Genomic DNA, 23,233 nt, shown 5'->3' with positions numbered 1-23,233 from the left:
TAGAAGCAGCAAACCTAACATTAAAGAATCTGAAAACTTTGTATTCGGACACAAACCACCGAATTTTGTTTCAGTTTAGACAAAAACGGTTGATTTTCGACAATATTTTGCTTTGAACAAGAAAGCTTATATCAAACTGACTAAAAACGTCTTATTTTAGCACAAAACAAAAGATTTGCGTTATAGTCTTAAAGCTGATTCATGCCACAGTTTGGATAAAAACCAATTATTTTTGTTAATTCATTGTTACAAACAAGAAACCTTACATCAAAGAAACTGAAAACCCCTTATTTAGGCACAGAAATTCGAATTACGTTTCAGTCTGGACAAAAACTGCTTATTTTAGACGATCCTTTGTTTTGAACACGAAAACTTACATTAAAAAGATTAAAAACGTCTTATTCTGGCTGAAAACTGCAAATTATATATTACTCTAGATAAAAGCAATTTATCCTGATTACTCCTTTACTTAGAATAGAGTAAACTTGTATAAAACTTAATGAAAACTTTAAATTTCGTCTCAAAGAAATAATTTACGTTATAGTTTTGACCAGCACTGTTTATTTCAAACGAAATTATGATTCGAAACTAGTGAACTTTTATGGGGCAGATGCAAAACCACATATTACCATATAAAGCGTTGTTTTAAAGCAAAGTATTACCTTTTGCAACAAGAAATTTCACGTCAAAGAAACTGAAAACTTCGTATCCATACATAAATATCTAATTACGTATCAGTTTAGGCAAATACAGCTTATTTTAAACGATTCCTTGCTATAAACAAGAAAAATTTTATCAAGCATATTGAAAACGTCTTATTCTCGAAAATAAGAGCAAATTATGTATCAGTTTTAACAAAAGCGGATTACTCTGTTTGATTCTATGCTTAGAGTAGAGTAAACTACTATAAAACGTAATGAAAACTCTATATTCAAGCTCAAAAGAACAAATTACGTTATAGTTTTGACAAAAAAAAATATTTCGGACGATTACATACTTCGAAGTAAGCAAACTTTAATTGAACATGTGCAAAAGCTAATACTTTGCTTTAAAATAATGATTTATGTGGTAATATGGTATTTTGCATCTGTCCTATAAAAGTTTACCCGTTTCACTCCATTGAATCATTAGAAATAAATTATTTTGACACAACAACAACACAAATAATTTGTTTTTGTTTAAACTGTAACATAAGTCGCTTTTATAAAACGAACTAAGACGTTTGGCATCTGTTTAGTGAAAGTTTACTCGTTTGGGGGCATAAAATCGTTTGAAATTAACAGTTCTGGTCAAAACTATTACGTAAATTATTTCTTTGTATCACTTTAAAGATTTGCGTTATAGTCTTGACGAGAACTGTTCTATGCTTTGAAACCAGTATACTTTCACTGAACAGAGGCAAAACGTCTGATTTCGCCTTTAAAAAACGATTTATGTCACAGTTTGGATTAAAACCAATGATTTTCGTTTATTTATTGTTACAAACAAGAAACCTTACATCAAAGAAACTGAAAACCTCTTATTCAGGCCCAGAAAATCACATTACGTTTCAGTCTGGACACAAATTGCTTATTTTAGACGATTCTTTCTTTTGAACACGAAAACTTACATTAAAAAGATTAAAAACGTTTTATTCTGGCTCAAAACTGCAAATTATGTATTACTTTGGATAAAAGCAGTTTATCCTGATTACTCCTTTGCTTAGAATAGAGCAAACTTGTATAAAACTTAATGAAAACTTTAAATTTCGTCTCAAAGAAATAATTTACGTTATAGTTTTGACCAGAACTGTTAATTTCAAACGATTTTATGCCCCCAAACGAGAAAACTTTCACTAAACAGATGCCAAACGTCTTAGTTCGTTTTATAAAAACGACATGTTACAGTTTAAACAAAAAAATTATTTTCGTTGTTGTGTCAAAATAATTTATTTCGAATGATTCAATTGAGCGAAACGAGTAAACTTTTATAGGACAGATGCAAAATACCATATTACCACATAAATCGTTATTTTAAAGCAAAGTATTAGCTTTTGCACTTGTTCAATTAAAGTTTGCTTACTTCGAAATATGTAGTCGTCCGAAATAATTTTTTTTTGTCAAAACTATAACGTAATTTGTTCTTTTGAGCTTGAATATAGAGTTTTCATTACGTTTTATAGTAGTTTACTCTACTCTAAGCATAGAATCAAACAGAGTAATCCGCTTTTGTTAAAACTGATACATAATTTGCTTTTATTTTCGAGAATAAGACATTTTCAATATGTTTGATAAAATTTTTCTTGTTTATAGCAAGGAATCGTTTAAAATAAGCTGTATTTGCCTAAACTGATACGTAATTCGATATTTGTGCATGGATACGATGTTTTCAGTTTCTTTGACGTAAAATTTCTTGTTGCAAAAGGTAATAATTTGCTTTAAAACAACGCTTTATATTGTAATATGTGGTTTTGCATCTGCCCCATAAAAGTTCATTAGTTTCGAATCATAAAATCGTTTGAAATAAACAGTGCTGGTCAAAACTATAACGTAAATTATTTCTTTGAGACGAAATTTAAAGTTTTATACAAGTTTACTCTATTCTAAGTAAAGGAGTAATCAGGATAAATTGCTTTTATCTAGAGTAATATATAATTTGCAGTTTTCAGCCAGAATAAGACGTTTTTAATCTTTTTAATGTAAGTTTTTGTATTCAAAACAAAGGATCGTCTAAAGTAAGCAGTTTTTGTCCAGACTGAAACGTAATTCGAATTTCTGTGCCTGAATAAGGGGTTTTCAGTTACTTTGATGTAAGGTTTCATGTTTGTAACAATGAATTAACGAAAATAATTGGTTTTTATCCAAACTGTGGCATGAATCGTTTTTAAAAGGCGAAATAAGATGTTTTTCCTCTGTACAGTGAAAGTTTACTCGTTTCAAAGCATAGAACCGTTTGAAATTAACAGCTCTCGTTAAGACTATAACGCAAATCTTTTGTTTTGTGCTAAAATAAGACGTTTTTAGTCAGTTTGATATAAGTTTTCTTGTTCAAAGCAAAATATTGTCGAAAATCAACCATTTTTGTCTAAACTGATACAAAATTCGGTGGTTTGTGTCCGAATACAAAGTTTTCAGATTCTTTAATGTTAGGTTTGCTGCTTCTAACAAAGAATCAACGAAAATATTTTGTTTTAATACAAACTGCAATATAAAATGTCTTTATAGGACAAAACATGATGTTTGGCATCTGTTTAATAAAAATTTACTCGTTTGGAAGCATAGAATCATTCCAAATAAGCTATACTCGTCGAAACTATAATGTAATTAATATTTTGTGCTAGAATACAGCGTTTTTGTTAGATTTATTAACAATTTTGTCTATTTTAAGCAATAAAACGAATAGGATAAGCTGCCTTTATCCGAAGTGATACATAAATTGCTCTTTTATGCCAGATTAATACGTTTTTAATCTGTTCGATGTAAGTTTTCTTGTTCAAAGCAAAAGATCGTCTAAAATAAGCCGTTTTTGTTTGAACTGATAAACAATTCAGACTGAGACTCAACAAAAATAATTTGTTTTAATCCAAACTGATACTTTTTGACCCTATAAGAGTCCTATAAGAGTCCGAGATACGCCGATCTCGTCAAGTCTATAACGTAATTCGTTTTTTTGTGTCAGAATACGACGTTTTCTGTCTGTTTAATATAAGTTTTTAATAATAATAATAATAACAATAATAATAATAATAATAATAATAATAATAATAATAATAATAATAATAATAATAATAATAATAATAATAATAATAATAATAATAATAATAGTAATAATAATAATAATATTAATAATAATAATGAAAATAATAATAGTAATAAAAGTAAGCTTAGTTTTCTAAGCAAAAATGAAGCTTATTTTGTGTGTTATATGAGCGTTTTCTCATTTCTATGCAAGAAATCATCTGTGATCTGTGTTTTTAGGCAACAAATTGTCTAAAATTAATATCTCATTTTAAAACTGGTATAAAAACATTTACTATACAAAAGTTATAATCAGTTTTTAATAATAATAAAATTAATAATAATAATAATAATAATAATAATAATAAAAATAATAGTAATAATAATAATAATAATAATAATAATAATAATAATAATAGTAATAGTAACATAAGTAATAATAATAATAATACTTTTAATAAGGAAAAATGGAGCTTATTTTGTGTGTTACATGAGCGTTTTCTCATTTCTATGCAAAAGATCATGTGTGATCTGTGTTTTTAGGCAATCTAACCCATTTTATAGTTTTTAATATATAACAAAAATTTGCTTTAAAATAAAATGTTTGAAAAACTGAAATTAAACTAAATTAATTGTGTCTAACACTTTAGTAGAGGAAAATGGAGGAGACATAAAAGTCACTAAAGTCTTAGAGTTGTCTTTAGTCGTCATATTAATAACAATAACATTTATAATAACAATACTAGTAGTACTAAATTTGCTTATATGCAAGCGCTTACTTAAGGTAACAGTTTTTTTGTTTTTTGCTTATATCTCGAAAACAGTTACTCCTAACAATTTTTACTTTTTCACCAAAATTAAAGGTGATAAAATTTCCTACAAAATAGTTATTTGCATTTTTCATGTAGAACTAACCATAAGCGAGATATAAGTTTGAAAATAATTAATAATTAAAAAAAAGCGTTTTAACAGAAAATGTCTTGTGATTTAAAATACACTTAATTTATTGGGTCCAATACTTTATTAGAAGAAAAAGGAGGTAACATAAAAGTCACTGAAGTCTTCAGAGTCGTTTTTAAATGCTGCATTTTTGTCTTCGTCTCAAACATTGAAAACTGAATTACATTTTTGTTCAGTAACAGTTACAGTTTTCTTATTGGTTTTTTGCTTATATCTCGAAAACAGTTACTCCTATCAAATTTTATCTTTCTTTCAAAATTAAAGCTGATAAAATTTCCAACAAAATAGTTATTTACATTTTTCTTGTAGGACCAAGCATAAGCAAGTCATAGAGTTGGATATAAATAATATTAAACAAAAATTTGCTTTAAAATAAAATGTTTGAAAAACCGAAATTAAACTAAATTAATTGTGTCTAACACTTTAGTAGAGGAAAAAGGAGGAGACATAAAAGTCACTAAAGTCTTCAGAATCGTCTTTAGTCGTCATATTAATAACAATAACATTAATAATAACAATACTATTAGTACTAAATTTGCTTATATGCAAGCGCTTAATTAAGGTAACAGTTTTTTTGTTGTTTGCTTATATCTCGAAAACAGTTACTCCTATCAGTTTTTACCTTTTCACCAAAATTAAAGCTGATAAAATTTCCTTCAAAATCGTTATTTGCATTTTTCATGTAGAACTAACCATAAGCAAGATATAAGTTTGAAAATAATTAATAATTAAAAAAAATGTGCTTTAACAGAAAATGTCTTGTGATTTAAAATACACTTAATTTATTGGGTCCAATACTTAATTAGAAGAAAAAGGAGGTGACAGTAAATGCTGCATTTTTGTCTTCGTCTCAAACATTAAATACTGAATTACATTTTTGTTTAGTAACTGTTACAGTTTTCACTTTGGTTTTTTGCTTATATCTCGAAAACAGTTACTCCTATCAATTTTTATCTTTCCTTCAAAATTAAAGCTGATAAAATTTTTTACAAAATAGTTTTTTGCATTTTTTTGTAGGACCAACTATAAGCGAGTTATAGAGTTGGATATAAATAATCTTTAACAAAAATTTGATATAAAAATAAAAAAAGATAAAAATTGATAGGAGTAACTGTTTTCGAGATATAAGCAAGAAACCAAAAAACTGTTACCTTAATTAAGCGTTTGCATATAAGCTAATTTAGTACTAATAGTATTATTATTATTAATGTTATTGTTAATAATATGACGACTAAAGACGACTCTGAAACCTTTAGTGACTTTTATGTCTTCTTCTTTTTCCTCTACTAAAGTGTTAGACACAATTAATTTAGTTTAATTTCAGTATTTCAAACATTTTATTTTAAAGCAAATTTTTGTTAAATATTATTTATATCCATCCCTATAACTCGCTTATGGTTGGTCCTACAAGAAAAATGCAAATAACTATTTTGTAGGAAATTTTATCAGCTTTAATTTTAGTAAAAAGATAAAAATTGATAGGAGTAACTGTTTTCGAGATATAAGCAAGAAACCAAAAAACTGTTACCTTAATAAAGCGCTTGCATATAAGCAAATTTAGTACTATTAGTATTATTATCATTAATGTTATTGTTATTAACATGACGACTAAAGACGACTCTGAAACCTTTAGTGACTTTTATGTCTTTTTCTTTTTCCTCTACTAAAGTGTTAGACACAATTAAATTAGTTTAATTTCAGTTTTTCAAACATTTTATTTTAAAGCAAATTTTTGTTAAATATTATTTATATCCAACTCTATAACTCGCTTATGGTTGGTCCTACAAGAAAAATGCAAATAACGATTTTGTAGGAAATTTTATCAGCTTTAATTTTGAAATAAAGATAAAAATTGATAGGAGTAACAGTTTTCGAGATATAAGCAAAAAACCAATAAGAAAACTGTAACTGTTACTGAACAAAAATGTAATTCAGTTTTTAATGTTTGAGACGAAGACGAAAATGCAGCATTTAAAATCGACTCTGAAGACTTCAGTGACTTTTATGTCACCTCCTTTTTCTTCTAATAAACTATTGGACCCAATAAATTAAGTGTATTTTAAATTCCAAGACATTTTCTATTAAAACACTTTTTTTTTAAATATTAATTATTTTCAAACTTATATCTCGCTTATGGTTAGTCCTACATGAAAAATGCAAATAAGTATTTTGTAGGAAATTTTATCAGCTTTAATTTTAGTGAAAAGATAAAAATTGATAGGAGTAACTGTTTTCGAGATATAAGCAAGAAACCAAAAAACTGTTACCTTAATTAAGGGCTTACATATAAGCAAATTTAGTACTAAAAACCACTCTGAAGACTTTGGTGACTTTTATGTCACCTCCTTTTTCTTCTAATAAAGTACTGAACCCATTAAATTAAGTGTATTTTAAATCACAAGACATTTTCTGTTAAAGCACTTTTTCTTTAAATATTAATTATTTTCAAACTTATATCTCGCTTATGGTTAGTTTTACATAAAAAATGCAAATAGCTATTTTGTAGGAAATTTTATCAGCTTTAATTTTAGTAAAAAGATAAAAATTGATAGGAGTAACTGTTTTCGAGATATAAGCAAGAAACTGTTATCTTAATTAAGCGCTTGCATATAAGCAAATTTAGTAATATTAGTATTATTATTATTAATGTTATTGTTATTAATATGACGATTAAAAACGACTCTCAAGACTTTGGTGACTTTTATGTCTTCTCCTTTTTCCTATACTAAAGTGTTAGACTCAATTTATTTAGTTTAATTTCGGTTTTTCAAACATTTTATTTTAAAGCATACTTTTGTTAATGATTATTTATATCCAACACTATAACTCGCTTATGGTTGATCTTACAAAAAAAATGCAAATAACTATTTTGTAGGAAATTTTATCAGCTTTAATTTTGGAAGAAAGATAAAAATTGATAAGAGTAATTGTTTTCGAGATATAAGCAAAAAACCAAAGTGAAAACTGTTACAGTTACTGAACAAAAATGTAATTCAGTTTTCATTGTTTGAGACGAAGACGAAAATGCAGCATTTAAAAACGACTCTTAAAACTTTAGTGACTTTTATGTCACCTCCCTTTTCTTCTAATAAAGTATTGGACCCAATAAATTAAGTGTATTATAAATCACAAGACATTTTCTATCAAACACTTTTTTTTTAAATATTAATTATTTTCAAACTTATATCTCGCTTATGGTTAGTCCTACATAAAAAATGCAAATAACTATTTTGTAGGAAATTTTATCAGCTTTAATTTTTGTAAAAAGATAAAAATTGATAGGAGTAACTGTTTTCGAGATATAAGCAAGAAACTGTTGCCTTAATTAAGCGCTTGCATATAAGCAAATTTAGTAATATTAGTATTATTATTATTAATGTTATTGTTATTAATATGACGACTAAAAACGACTCTCAAGATTTTGGTGACTTTTATGTCTTCTCCTTTTTCCTCTACTAATGTGTTAGTCTTAATTAATTTATTTTAATTTCGGATTATCAAACATTTTATTTTAAAGCAAATTTTTGTTAAAGATTATTTATATCCAACTCTATAACTCGCTTATGGTTGGTCTTACAAAAAAAATGCAATTAACTATTTTGTAGGAAATTTTATCAGCTTTAATTTTGAAAAAAAGGTAAAAATTGATAGGAGTAACTGGTTTCGAGATATAAGCAAAAAACCAATAAGAAAACTGTAACTGTTACTGAACAAAAATGTAATTCAGTTTTCAATATTTGAGACTAAGACGAAAATGCAGCATTTAAAAACAACTCTGAAAACTTCAGTGACTTTTATGTCACCTTTTCTTTCTTCTAATAAAGTATTGGACCCATTAAATTAAGTGTATTTTAAATCACAAGACATTTTCTGTTAAAGCAATTTTTTTTTAAATATTAATTATTTACAAACTTATATCTCGCTTATGGTTAGTCCTACATAAAAAATGCAAATAACTATTTTGTAGGAAATTTTATCAGCTTTAATTTTAGTGAAAAGATAAAAATTGATAGGAGTAACTGTTTTCGAGATATAAGCAAGAAACCAAAAAACTGTTACCTTAATTAAGGGCTTACATATAAGCAAATTTAGTACTAAAAACAACTCTGAAAACTTTGGTGACTTTTATGTCACCTCCTTTTTCTTCTAATAAAGAATTGGACCCATTAAATTAAGTGTATTTTAAATCACAAGACATTTTCTGTTAAAGCACTTTTTCTTTAAATATTAATTATTTTCAAACTTATATCTCGCTTATGGTTAGTTCTACATAAAAAATGCAAATAACTATTTTGTAGGAAATTTTATAAGCTTTAATTTTAGTAAAAAATAAAAATTGATAGGAGTAACTGTTTTCGAGATATAAGCAAGAAACTGTTACCTTAATTAAGCGCTTGCATATAAGCAAATTTAGTACTATTAGTATTATTATTATTAATGTTATTGTTATTAATATGACGACTAAAGACGACTCTAAAACCTTTAGTGACTTTTATGTCTTTTTCTTTTTCCTCTACTAAAGTGTTAGACACAATTAATTTAGTTTAATTTCAGTATTTCAAACATTTTATTTTAAAGCAAATTTTTGTTAAATATTATTTATATCCATCTCTATAACTCGCTTATGCTTGGTCCTACAAAAAAAATGCAAATAACTATTTTGTAGGAAATTTTATCAGCTTTAATTTTAGTAAAAAGATAAAAATTGATAGGAGTAACTGTTTTCGAGATATAAGCAAAAAACCAAAAAACTGTTACCTTAATAAAGCGCTTGCATATAAGCAAATTTAGTACTATTAGTATTATTATTATTAATGTTATTGTTATTAAAATGACGACTAAAAAAGACTCTAAAGACTTTGGTGACTTTTATGTCTTCTCCTTTTTCCTATACTAAAGTGTTAGACTCAATTAATTTAGTTTAATTTCGGTTTTTCAAACATTTTATTTTAAAGCCAATTTTTGTTGAAGATTATTTATATCCAACTCTATAACTCGCTTATGGTTGGTCTTACAAAAAAAATGCAAATAACTATTTTGTTGGAAATTTTATCAGCTTTAATTTTAGTAAAAAGATAAAAATTGATAGGAGTAACTGTTTTCGAGATATAAGCAAGAAACCAAAACACTGTTACCTTAATTAAGCGTTTGCATATAAGCAAATTTAGTACTATTAGTATTATTATTATTAATGTTATTGTTATTAATATGACGACTAAAAACGACTCTGAAACCTTTAGTGACTTTTATGTCTTTTTCTTTTTCCTCTACTAAAGTGTTAGACACAATTAATTTAGTTTAATTTCAGTATTTCAAACATTTTATTTTAAAGCAAATTTTTGTTAAATATTATTTATATCCATCTCTATAACTCGCTTATGCTTGGTCCTACAAGAAAAATGCAAATAATTATTTTGTAGGAAATTTTATCAGCTTTAATTTTAGTAAAAAGGTAAAAATTGATAGGAGTAACTGTTTTCGAGATATAAGCAAAAAACCAAAAAACTGTTACCTTAATAAAGCGCTTGCATATAAGCAAATTTAGTACTATTAGTATTATTATTATTAATGTTATTGTTATTAAAATGGCGACTAAAAAAGACTCTAAAGACTTTGGTGACTTTTATGTCTTCTCCCTTTTCCTATACTAAAGTGTTAGACACAATTAATTTAGTTTAATTTCAGTATTTCAAACATTTTATTTTAAAGCAAATTTTTGTTAAATATTATTTATATCCATCTCTATAACTCGCTTATGGTTGGTCCTACAAGAAAAATGCAAATAACTATTTTGTAGGAAATTTTATCAGCTTTAATTTTAGTAAAAAGATAAAAATTGATAGGAGTAACTGTTTTCGAGAAATAAGCAAGAAAAAAAGGCACTAAAGGTTTCAAAGTTGTCTTTAATCGTCATATTAATAACAATAACATTAATAATAATAATACTAATAGTACTAAATTTGCTTATATGCAAACGCTTAATTAAGGTAACAGTGTTTTGGTTTCTTGCTCATATCTCGAAAACAGTTACTCCTATCAATTTTTATCTTTTTACTAAAATTCAAGCTGATAAAATTTCCTACAAAATAGTTATTTGCATTTTTTATGTAGGACTAACCATAAGCGAGATATAAGATTGAAAATAATTAATATTTAAAAAAGAAGTGCTTTAACAGAAAATGTCTTGTGATTTAAAATACACTTAATTTATTAGGTCCAATACTTTATTAGAAAAAAAAGGGAGTGACATATAAGTCACTGAAGTCTTCAGAGTCGATTTTAAATGCTGCATTTTCGTCTTCGTCTCAAACATTGAATACTGAATTACATTTTTGTTCTGAAACGGTAACAGTTTTTACTTTGGTTTTTTGCTTATATCTCGAAAACAGTTACTCCTATCAATTTTTATCTTTTTTTCAAAATTAAAGCTGATAACATTTCCTACAAAATAGTTATTTGCATTTTTCTTGTAGGACCAACCATAAGCGAGTTATAAAGTTGGATATAAATCATATTTAACAAAAACTTGCTTATAAATAAAATGTTTGAAATACTGAAATTAAACTAAATTAATTGTGTCTAACACTTTAGTAGAGAAAAAAGAAAAAGACATAAAAGTCACCAAAGTCTTCAAAATCGTTTTAAGTCGTCATATTAATAACAATAACATTAATAATAATAATACTAATAGTACTAAATCTGCTTATATGCAAGCGCTTTATTAAGGTAACAGTTTTTTGGTTTCTTGCTTATATCTCGAAAACAGTTACTCCTATGAATTTTTGTCTTTCTTGTCTTCTTCTTTTTCCACTACTAAAGTGTTAGACACAATTAAATTAGTTTAATTTCAGTTTTTCAAACATTTTATTTTAAAGCAAATTTTTGTTAAATATTATTTATATCCAACTCTATAACTCGCTTATGGTTGGTCCTACAAGAAAAATGCAAATAACTATTTTGTAGGAAATTTTATCAGCTTTAATTTTGAAAAAAAAATAAAAATTGATAGGAGTAACTGTTTTCGAGATATAAGCAAAAAACCAATAAGAAAACTGTGACTGTTACTGAACAAAAATGTAATTCGGTTTTCAATGTTTGAGACGAAGACGAAACTGCAGCATTTAAAAACGACTCTGAAGACTTCAGTGACTTTTATGTCACTTACTTTTTTTTCTAATAAAGTATTGGACCCAATAAATTAAGTGTATTTTAAATCACAAGACATTTTGTGTTAAAGCACTTTTTTTTTAAATATTAATTATTTTCAATCATATATCTCGCTTATGGTTAGTCCTACATAAAAAATGCAAATAACTATTTTGTAGGAAATTTTATCAGCTTGAATTTTAGTAAAAAGATAAAAATTGATAGGAGTAACTGTTTTCGAGATATAAGCAAGAAACCAAAACACTGTTACCTTAATTAAGCGTTTGCATATAAGCAAATTTAGTACTATTAGTATTATTATTATTAATGTTATTGTTATTAATATGACAACTAAAGACAACTCTGAAACCTTTAGTGACTTTTATGTCTTTTCCTTTTTTCTCTACTAAAGTGTTAGACACAGTTAAATTAGTTTAATTTCAGTTTTTCAAACATTTTATTTTAAAGCAAATTTTTGTTAAATATTATTTATATCCAACTCTATAACTCGCTTATGGTTGGTCCTACAAGAAAAATGCAAATAACTATTTTGTAGAATATTTTATCAGCTTTAATTTTGAAAGAAAGACAAAAATTCATAGGAGTAACTGTTTTCGAGATATAAGCAAGAAACCAAAAAACTGTTACCTTAATAAAGCGCTTGCATATAAGCAGATTTAGTACTATTAGTATTATTATTATTAATGTTATTGTTATTAATATGACGACTAAAAACGATTCTGAAGACTTTGGTGACTTTTATGTTTTTTTCTTTTTTCTCTACTAAAGTGTTAGACACAGTTAATTTAGTTTAATTTCAGTATTTCAAACATTTTATTTTTAAGCAAGTTTTTGTTAAATATTATTTATATCCAACTTTATAACTCGCTTATGGTTGGTCCTACAAGAAAAATGCAAATAACTATTTTGTAGGAAATGTTATCAGCTTTAATTTTGAAAGAAAGATAAAAATTGATAGCAGTAACTGTTTTCGAGATATAAGCAAAAAACCAAAGTAAAGACTGTTACCGTTTCAGAACAAAAATGTAATTCAGTTTTCAATGTTTGAGACGAAGACGAAAATGCAGCATTTAAAATCGACTCTGAAGACTTCAGTGACTTATATGTCACCCCCTTTTTTTTTAATAAAGTATTGGACCTAATAAATTAAGTGTATTTTAAATCACAAGACATTTTCTGTTAAAGCACTTCTTTTTTAAATATTAATTATTTTCAATCTTATATCTCTCTTATGGTTAGTCCTACATAAAAAATGTAAATAACTATTTTGTAGGAAATTTTATCAGCTTGAATTTTAGTAAAAAGATAAAAATTGATAGGAGTAACTGTTTTCGAGATATGAGCAAGAAACCAAAACACTGTTACCTTAATTAAGCGTTTGCATATAAGCAAATTTAGTACTATTAGTATTATTATTATTAATGTTATTGTTATTAATATGACGATTAAAGACAACTTTAAAACCTTTAGTGACTTTTATGTCTTCTTCTTTTTCCTCTACTAAAGTGTTAGACACAATTAAATTAGTTTAATTTCAGTTTTTCAAACATTTTATTTTAAAGCAAATTTTTGTTAAATATTATTTATATCCAACTCTATAACTCGCTTATGGTTGGTCCTACAAGAAAAATGCAAATAACTATTTTGTAGGAAATTTTATCAGCTTTAATTTTGACAGAAAGATAAAAATGGATAGGAGTAACTGTTTTCGAGATATAAGCAAAAAACCAATAAGAAAACTGTGACTGTTACTGAACAAAAATGTAATTCAGTTTTCAATGTTTGAGACGAAGACGAAACTGCAGCATTTAAAAACGACTCTGAAGACTTCAGTGACTTTTATGTCACTTTCTTTTTCTTCTAATAAAGTATTGGACCCAATAAATTAAGTGTATTTTAAATCACAAGACATTTTCTGTTAAAGCACTTTTTTTTTAAATATTAATTATTTTCAATCATATATCTCGCTTATGGTTAGTCCTACATGAAAAATGCAAATAACTATTTTGTAGGAAATTTTATCAGCTTGAATTTTAGTAAAAAGATAAAAATTGATAGGAGTAACTGTTTTCGAGATATGAGCAAGAAACCAAAACACTGTTACCTTAATTAAGCGTTTGCATATAAGCAAATTTAGTACTATTAGTATTATTATTATTAATGTTATTGTTATTAATATGACGATTAAAGACAACTTTGAAACCTTTAGTGACTTTTATGTCTTCTTCTTTTTCCTCTACTAAAGTGTTAGACACAATTAAATTAGTTTAATTTCAGTTTTTCAAACATTTTATTTTAAAGCAAATTTTTGTTAAATATTATTTATATCCAACTCTATAACTCGCTTATGGTTGGTCCTACAAGAAAAATGCAAATAACTATTTTGTAGGAAATTTTATCAGCTTTAATTTTGACAGAAAGATAAAAATGGATAGGAGTAACTGTTTTCGAGATATAAGCAAAAAACCAATAAGAAAACTGTGACTGTTACTGAACAAAAATGTAATTCAGTTTTCAATGTTTGAGACGAAGACGAAACTGCAGCATTTAAAAACGACTCTGAAGACTTCAGTGACTTTTATGTCACTTCCTTTTTCTTCTAATAAAGTATTGGACCCAATAAATTAAGTGTATTTTAAATCACAAGACATTTTCTGTTAAAGCACTTTTTTTTTAAATATTAATTATTTTCAATCATATATCTCGCTTATGGTTAGTCCTACATGAAAAATGCAAATAACTATTTTGTAGGAAATTTTATCAGCTTGAATTTTAGTAAAAAGATAAAAATTGATAGGAGTAACTGTTTTTGAGATATAAGCAAGAAACCAAAACACTGTTACCTTAATTAAGCGTTTGCATATAAGCAAATTTAGTACTATTAGTATTATTATTATTAATGTTATTGTTATTAATATGACGATTAAAGACAACTTTGAAACCTTTAGTGACTTTTATGTCTTCTTCTTTTTCCTCTACTAAAGTGTTAGACACAATTAAATTAGTTTAATTTCAGTTTTTCAAACATTTTATTTTAAAGCAAATTTTTGTTAAATATTATTTATATCCAACTCTATAACTCGCTTATGGTTGGTCCTACAAGAAAAATGCAAATAACTATTTTGTAGGAAATTTTATCAGCTTTAATTTTGACAGAAAGATAAAAATGGATAGGAGTAACTGTTTTCAAGATATAAGCAAAAAACCAATAAGAAAACTGAAACTGTTACTGAACAAAAATGTAATTCAGTTTTCAATGTTTGAGACGAAGACGAAAATGCAGCATTTACTGTCACCTCCTTTTTCTACTAATTAAGTATTGGACCCATAAAATTAAGTGTATTTTAAATTACAAAACATTTTCTGTTAAATCACATTCTTTTTTAATTATTAATTATTTTCACACTTATATCTCGCTTATGGGTAGTTCTACATAAAAAATGCAAATAACTATTTTGTAGGAAATTTTATCACCTTTAATTTTGGTGAAAAGGTAAAAATTGATAGGAAAAACTGTTTTCGAGATATAAGCAAAAAACAAAAAAACTGTTACCTTAATTAAGCGCTTGCATATAAGCAAATTTAGTACTACTAGTATTGTTATTATAAATGTTATTGTTATTAATATGACGACTAAAGACAACTCTAAGACTTTAGTGACTTTTATGTCTCCTCCTTTTTCCTCTACTAGAGTGTTAGACACAATTAATTTAGTTTAATTTCAGTTTTTCAAACATTTTATTTTAAAGCAAATTTTTGTTATATATTATTTATATCCAACTCTATAACTCGCTTATGGTTGGTCCTACAAGAAAAATGCAAATAACTATTTTGTAGAAAATTTTATCAGCATTAATTTTGAATGAAAGATAAAAATTGATAGGAGTAACTGTTTTCGAGATATAAGCAAAAAACCAAAGTGAAAACTGTAACAGTTACTGAACAAAAATGTATGTCAGTTTTCAATGTTTGAGACGAAGACGAAAATGCAGCATTTACTGTCACCTCCTTTTTCTTCTAATTAAGTATTGGACCCAATAAATTAAGTGTATTTTAAATCACAAGACCTTTTCTGTTAAAGCAAATTTTTGTTATATATTATTTATATCCAACTCTATAACTCGCTTATGGTTGGTCCTACAAAAAAAATGCAAATAACTATTTTGTAGGAAATTTTATCAGCATTAGTTTTGAAAGGAAGATAAAAATTGATAGGAGTAACAGTTTTCGAGATATAAGCAAAAATTCAATAAGAAAACTGTAACTGTTACTGAACAAAAATATAATTCAGTTTTCAATGTTTGAGACAAAGACGAAAATGCAGCATTTAAAATCGACTCTGAAGACTTCAGTGACTTTTATGTCACCTCCTTTTTCTTCTAATAAAGTATTGGACCCAATAAATTAAGTGTATTTTAAATCACAAGGCATTTTCTGTTAAAGCACTTTTTTTTTAAATATCAATTATTTTCAAACTTATATCTCGCTTATGGTTAGTCCTACATGAAAAATGCAAATAACTATTTTGTAGAAAATTTTATCAGCTTTAATCTTAGTAAAAAGATAAAAATTGTTAGGAGTAACTGTTTTCGAGATATAAGCAAAAAACCAAAGTGAAAACTGTTACAGTTACTGAACACAAATGTAATTCAGTTTTCAATATTTGAGACGAAAACGAAAATGCAGCATTTAAAAACGACTCTGAAGACTTCAGTGATTTTTATGTCACCTCCTTTTTGTTCTAATAAAGTATTGGACCCAATAAATTAAGTGTATTTTAAATCACAAGACATTTTCTGTTAAAGCACTTTTTTTAAATATTAATTATTTTCAAACTTATATTTCGCTTATGGTTAGTCCTACATGAAAAATGCAAATAACTATTTTGTAGGAAATTTTGTCAGCTTTAATTTTAGTAAAAAGATAAAAATTGATAGGAGTAACTGTTTTCGAGATATAAGCAAGAAACCAAAAAACTGTTACCTTAATTAAGCGCTTGCATATAAGCAAATTTAGTACTAAAAACAACTCTGAAGACTTTGGTAACTTTTATGTTTTCTCCTTTTTCTTCTAATAAAGTATTGGACCCATTAAATTAAGTGTATTTTAAATCACAAGACATTTTCTGTTAAAGCACTTTTTCTTTAAATATTAATTATTTTCAAACTTATATCTCGCTTATGGTTAGTCCTACATGAAAAATGCAAATAACTATTTTGTAGAAAATTTTATCAGCTTTAATTTTAGTAAAAAGATAAAAATTGATAGGAGTAACTGTTTTCGAGATATAAGCAAGAAACCAAAAAACTGTTACCTTAATTAAGCGTTTGCATATAAGCAAATTTAGTACTACTAGTATTATTATTATTAATGTTATTGTTATTAATATGACGATTAAAGACAACTTTGAAACCTTTAGTGACTTTTATGTCTTCTCCTTTTTCCTCTACTAAAGTGTTAGACACAATTAATTTAGTTTAATTTCAGTATTTCAAACATTTTATTTTAAAGCAAATTTTTGTTAAATATTATTTATATCCATCTCTATAACTCGCTTATGCTTGGTCCTACAAGAAAAATGCAAATAACTATTTTGTAGGAAATTTTATCAGCTTTAGTTTTAGTAAAAAGATAAAAATTGATAGGAGTAACTGTTTTCGAGATATAAGCAAGAAACCAAAAAACTGTTACCTTAATAAAGCGCTTGCATATAAGCAAATTTAGTGCTATTAGTATTATTATTATTAATGTTATTGTTATTAATATGACGACTAAAAACGACTCTGAAGACTTTGGTGACTTTAATGTCTTCTCCTTTTTCTTATACTAAAGTGTTAGACTCAATTAATTTAGTTTAATTTCGGTTTTTCAAACATTTTATTTTAAAGCAAATTTTTGTTAAAGATTATTTATATCCAACTCTATAACTCGCTTATGGTTGGTCTTACAAAAGAAATGCAAATAACTATTTTGTAGGAAATTTTATCAGCTTTAATTTTAGTAAAAAGATAAAAATTGATAGGAGTAACTGTTTTCTAGATATAAGCAAAAAACCAATAAGAAAACTGTAACTGTTACTGAACAAAAATATAATTCAGTTTTCAATGTTTGAGACAAAGACGAAAATGCAGCATTTAAAATCGACTCTGAAGACTTCAGTGACTTTTATGTCACCTCCTTTTTCTTCTAATAAAGTATTGGACCCATTAAATTAAGTGTATTTTAAATCACAAGACATTTTCTGTTAAAGCACTTATTTTTTAAATATTAATTATTTTCAAATTTACATCTCGCTTATGGTTAGTCCTACATGAAAAATGCAAATAACTATTTTGTAGGAAATTTTATCAGCTTTAATTTTAGTGAAAAGATAAAAATTGATAGGAGTAACTGTTTTCCAGATATAAGCAAGAAACCAATAAGAAAACTGTAACTGTTACTGAACAAAAATGTAATTCAGTTTTCAATGTTTGAGACGAAGACAAAAATGCAGCATTTAAAAACGACTCTGAAGACTTCAGTGACTTTTGTGTCACCTCCTTTTTCTTCTAATAAAGTATTGAACCCAATAAATTAAGTGTATTTTAAATCACAAGACATTTTCTGTTAAAACACTTTTTTTTAATTATTAATTATTTTCAAACTTATATCTCGCTTATGGTTAGTTCTACATAAAAAATGCAAATAACTATTTTGTAGGAAATTTTATCACCTTTAATTTTGGTGAAAAAGTAAAAATTGATAGGAGTAACTGCTTTCGAGATATAAGCAAAAAACAAAAAAACTGTTACCTTAATTAAGCGCTTGCATATAAGCAAATTTAGTACTACTAGTATTGTTATTATAAATGTTATTGTTATTAATATGACGACTAAAGACAACTCTAAGACTATAGTGACTTTTATGTCTCCTCCTTTTTCCTCTACTAAAGTGTTAGACACAATTAATTTAGTTTAATTTCAGTTTTTCAAACATTTTATTTTAAAGCAAATTTTTGTTAAATATTAAAAACTATAAAATGGCTTAGATTGCCTAAAAACACAGATCACACATGATCTTTTGCATAGAAATGAGAAAACGCTCATGTAACACACAAAATAAGCTCCATTTTTCCTTATTAAAAGTATTATTATTATTATTACTTATGTTACTATTACTATTATTATTATTATTATTATTATTATTATTATTATTATTATTATTATTATTATTATTTTTATTATTATTATTACTATTATTATTATTATTATTACAATTATTATTATTATTATTATTAATATTATTATTATTAAAAACCGATTATAACTTTTGTATAGTAAATGTTTTTATACCAGTTTTAAAATGAGTTATTAATTTTAGACAATTTCTTGCCTAAAAACACAGATCACAGATGATCTCTTGCATAGAAATGAGAAAACGCTCATATAACACACAAAATAAGCTTCATTTTTGCTTAGAAAACTAAGCTTACTTTTATTACTATTATTATTATTATTACTATTATTATTATTATTATTATTATTATTATTATTAACTTTTGTATAGTAAATGTTTTTATACCAGTTTTAAAATGAGTTATTAATTTTAGACAATTTCTTGCCTAAAAACACAGATCACAGATGATTTCTTGCATAGAAATGAGAAAACGCTCATATAACACACATAATAAGCTTCATTTTTGCTTAGAAAACTAAGCTTACTTTTATTACTATTATTATTTTCATTATTATTATTATTAATATTATTATTATTATTACTATTATTAATATTATTATTATTATTATTATTATTATTATTGTTATTATTATTATTAAAAACATATTAAACAGACAGAAAACGTCGTATTCTGACATAAAAAAACGAATTACGTTATAGACTTGACGAGAACGGCGTATCTCGGACTCTTATAGGACTCTTATAGGGTCAAAAAGTATCAGTGTGGATTAAAACAAATTATTTTTGTTGAGTCTCAGTCTGAATTGTTTATCAGTTCAAACAAAAACGGCTTATTTTAGACGATCTTTTGCTTTGAACAAGAAAACTTACGTCGAACAGACTAAAAAGGTATTAATCTGGCATAAAAGAGCAATTTATGTATCACTTTGAATAAAGGCAGCTAATCCTATTCGTTTCATTGCTTAAAATAGACAAAATTGTTAATAAATCTAACAAAAACGCTGTATTCTAGCACAAAATACTAATTACATTATAGTTTCGACGAGAATAGCTTATTTGGAATGATTCTATGCTTCCAAACGAGTAAATTTTTATTAAACAGATGCCAAACATCATGTTTTGTTCTATAAAGACATTTTATATTGCGGTTTGTATTAAAACAAAATATTTTCGTTGATTCTTTGTTAGAAGCAGCAAACCTAACATTAAAGAATCTGAAAACTTTGTATTCGGACACAAACCACCGAATTTTGTATCAGTTTAGACAAAAACGGTTGATTTTCGACAATATTTTGCTTTGAACAAGAAAACTTATATCAAACTGACTAAAAACGTCTTATTTTAGCACAAAACAAAAGATTTGCGTTATAGTCTTAACGAGAGCTGTTAATTTCAAACGGTTCTATGCTTTGAAACGAGTAAACTTTCACTGTACAGCGGAAAAACATCTTATTTCGCCTTTTAAAAATGATTCATGCCACAATTTGGATAAAAACCAATTATTTTCGTTAATTCATTGTTACAAACATGAAACCTAACATCAAAGTAACTGAAAACCCCTTATTCAGGCACAGAAATTCGAATTACGTTTCAGTCTGGACAAAAACTGCTTACTTTAGACGATCCTTTGTTTTAAATACAAAAACTTACATTAAAAAGAATAAATACGTCTTATTCTGGCTGAAAACTGCAAATTATATATTACTCTAGATAAAAGCAATTTATCCTGATTACTCCTTTCCTTAGAATAGAGTAAACTTGTATAAAACTTAATGAAAACTTTAAATTTCGTCTCAAAGAAATAATTTAGGTTATAGTTTTGACCAGCACTGTTTATTTCAAACGATTTTATGATTCGAAACTAATGAACTTTTATGGGGCAGATGCAAAACCACATATTAGCATATAAAGCGTTGTTTTAAAGCAAATTATTACCTTTTGCAACAAGAAATTTCACGTCAAAGAAACTGAAAACATCGTATCCATGCACAAATATCGAATTACGTATCAGTTTAGGCAAATACAGCTTATTTTAAACGATTCCTTGCTATAAACAAGAAAAATTTTATCAAACATATTGAAAATGTCTTATTCTCGAAAATAAGAGCAAATTATGTATCAGTTTTAACAAAAGCGGATTACTCTGTTTGATTCTATGCTTAGAGTAGAGTAAACTACTATAAAACGTAATGAAAACTCTATATTCAAGCTCAAAAGAACAAATTACGTTATAGTTTTGACAAAAAAAATTATTTCGGACGACTACATATTTCGAAGTAAGCAAACTTTAATTGAACAAGCGCAAAAGCTAATACTTTGCTTTAAAATAACGATTTATGTGGTAATATGGTATTTTGCATCTGTCCTATAAAAGTTTACTCGTTTCGCTCCATTGAATCATTCGAAATAAATTATTTTGACACAACAACAACGAAAATAATTTGTTTTTGTTTAAACTGTAACATAAGTCGTTTTTATAAAACGAACTAAGACGTTTGGCATCTGTTTAGTGAAAGTTTTCTCGTTTGGGGGCATAAAATCGTTTGAAATTAAGAGTTCACAGTTTGGATTAAAACCAATGATTTTCGTTTATTCATTGTTACAAACAAGAAACCTTACATCAAAGAAACTGAAAACCTCTTATTCAGGCCCAGAAAATCAAATTACGTTTCAGTCTGGACACAAATTGCTTATTTTAGACGATTCTTTCTTTTGAACACGAAAACTTACATTAAAAAGATTAAAAACGTCTTATTCTGGCTCAAAACTGCAAATTATGTATTACTTCGGATAAAAGCAGTTTATCCTGATTACTCCTTTGCTTAGAATAGAGCAAACTTGTATAAAACTTAATGTAAACTTTAAATTTCGTCTCAAAGATATAATTTACGTTTAGTTTTGACCAGAACTGTTAATTTCAAACGATTTTATGCCCCAAACGAGAAAACTTTCACTAAACAGATGCCAAACGTCTTAGTTCGTTTTATATAAACGACATGTTACAGTTTAAACAAATAATTATTTTCGTTGTTGTGTCAAAATAATTTATTTCGAATGATTCAATGGAGCGAAACGAGTAAACTTTTATAGTACAGATGCAAAATACCATATTACCACATAAATCGTTATTTTAAAGCAAAGTATTAGCTTTTGCACTTGTTCAATTTTTTTTTCTCAAAACTATAACGTAATTTGTTCTTTTGAGCTTGAATATAAAGTTTTCATTACGTTTTATAGTAGTTTACTCTACTCTAAGCATAGAATCAAACAGAGTAATCCGCTTTTGTTAAAACTGATACATAATTTGCTCTTATTTTCAAGAATAAGACATTTTCAATATGTTTGATAAAATTTTTCTTGTTTATAGCAAGGAATCGTTTAAAATAAGCTGTATTTGCCTAAACTGATACGTAATTCGATATTTGTGCATGGATACGATGTTTTCAGTTTCTTTGACGTGAAATTTCTTGTTGCAAAAGGTAATAATTTGCTTTAAAACAACGCTTTATATGGTAATATGTGGTTTTGCATCTGCCCCATAAAAGTTCATTAGTTTCGAATCATAAAATCGTTTGAAATAAACAGTGCTGGTCAAAACTATAACGTAAATTATTTCTTTGAGACGAAATTTAAAGTTTTCATTAAGTTTTATACAAGTTTACTCTATTCTAAGTAAAGGAGTAATCAGGATAAATTGCTTTTATCTAGAGTAATATATAATTTGCAGTTTTCAGCCAGAATAAGACGTTCTTAATCTTTTTAATGTAAGTTTTTGTATTCAAAACAAAGGATCGTCTAAAGTAAGCAGTATTTGTCCAGACTGAAACGTAATTCGAATTTCTGGGCCTAAATAGCCTAAATAAGGGGTTTTCAGTTTCTTTGATGTAAGGTTTCTTGTTTGTAACAATGAATTAACAAAAATAATTGGTTTTTATCCAAACTGTGGCATGAATCAGCTTTAAGACTATAACGCAAATCTTTTGTTTTGTGCTAAAATAAGACGTTTTTAGTCAGTTTGATATAAGTTTTCTTGTTCAAAGCAAAATATTGTCGAAAATCAACCGTTTTTGTCTAAACTGATACAAAATTCTGTGGTTTGTGTCCGAATACAAAGTTTTCAGATTCTTTAATGTTAGGTTTGCTGCTTCTAACAAAGAATCAACGAAAATATTTTGTTTTAATACAAACTGCAATATAAAATGTCTTTATAGGAC

Source organism: Tribolium castaneum, chromosome 3 (assembly GCF_031307605.1).
Source record: "Tribolium castaneum strain GA2 chromosome 3, icTriCast1.1, whole genome shotgun sequence".
NCBI classification, from domain to species: domain Eukaryota; kingdom Metazoa; phylum Arthropoda; class Insecta; order Coleoptera; family Tenebrionidae; genus Tribolium; species Tribolium castaneum.
The sequence above is the reverse complement of the archived record's forward strand: the minus strand, read 5'-3'. Positions refer to the sequence as shown.